The sequence below is a fragment of the Charadrius vociferus genome, unplaced genomic scaffold (genome assembly GCF_000708025.1).
Source record: "Charadrius vociferus isolate BGI_N301 unplaced genomic scaffold, ASM70802v2 scaffold37, whole genome shotgun sequence".
In the NCBI taxonomy this organism is placed as follows: domain Eukaryota; kingdom Metazoa; phylum Chordata; class Aves; order Charadriiformes; family Charadriidae; genus Charadrius; species Charadrius vociferus.
The window spans coordinates 1,253,283-1,254,461 of record NW_009649457.1 but is presented as its reverse complement, the minus strand read 5'-3'; positions in this window follow the sequence as shown (position 1 = coordinate 1,254,461).

The following is a 1,179-nucleotide window of genomic DNA, read 5'->3' as shown; positions in this document are numbered from 1 at the left end:
CCCCAAATGCCGTGGCACCCTCAGCAGCCACCCCACCTCTGCCCAGCACTGCCACCCGGGTGCTGGTGCAGGGCCAGAGCAGGGTGTCCTTGTCCCCAACCCACCGTGGGTGCAGCTCTGGGGACCGCGCTCCCTCCTGTCATCCCATTGCCATGGCGACGTCTTTATTCCTTAAGGGATGGGGATAACGGGGCTTGTCAGGCAGGTTAAAGGTCAGTGGGTCGAACATGGTTTATTAAAGGGATGCGAATAGACCTTGTGCCTCCCCCTCCTCCTCACCGCAATTAAATAACATCGTTAGCACCTCTCACTGAGCCAGGAGATGTCACTCCTGGAGCTGGGGGGACTTGTAGGGCTGGAGCTGGGGTCCTTGGCACCACTTAGCCCAGCTGATGCCCTAGACAGAGGAAGGATGCAGTGAGGTGCTAAGCCACCCCCCCCAGCCATCTCCAGGCTGCCCTGCCTCAGCGAGTGACCCCCATGGACCCCCCAGGGCCCTGCTGCGAAGGGAAGCGACAGCAGCGGGACCCCCCGCAGCCCCCTCTCTGCTGCCACCTCCTGCTGGCAGCAAGGGCTCAGATCGGCAACCAGGATTTAATCCACTTAATACAAGTTGTATCGATCCCAGACCCTGCTCGGCTCCCCCCTGCCTCACATTCCGTGTCGTGTGTCCCCCCCCCAGCCCCGAGCTGCTTAATATGCACTGCATTGATTAGCCGCACTGCTAATTTTTCCATCTGGCCGCTGTTCACGCAGGGAGCTCGGGCGATGCTCATCCCCATGCACCCCCCCAACCCCCTGGGGTGCAGGTGCAAGTCACGGGTGGCTGACCACTGGCAGGCTGTTTTGGGGTCCTTGCCACCCCCTCTGGAGCATCGCTGTTGCCTCTAAGCTGGGCATCCCTGGATCCTTCCCAGGGAGATGGTGGATGGACAAGTACTCGGAAACTGGGGTGTCCCCATGTCCTGATGACGTGGGGCAGGGGGGCAGGAAAACTGTCAGTGCCTCAGTTTACCCTTCAGGCTTAGAACCACAGGAACTGGCTATTCCCAGTTGATGTACAGCCCTGTGCACCCTGGGGTGCAGGAACCTCAACAGTGTCCACGGTCAGAACCTCCCCAGTGTCCCCCCAGCCCATGGGGCACACACAAAGGAGGCGAGGGCTCGCACCATCCCCCC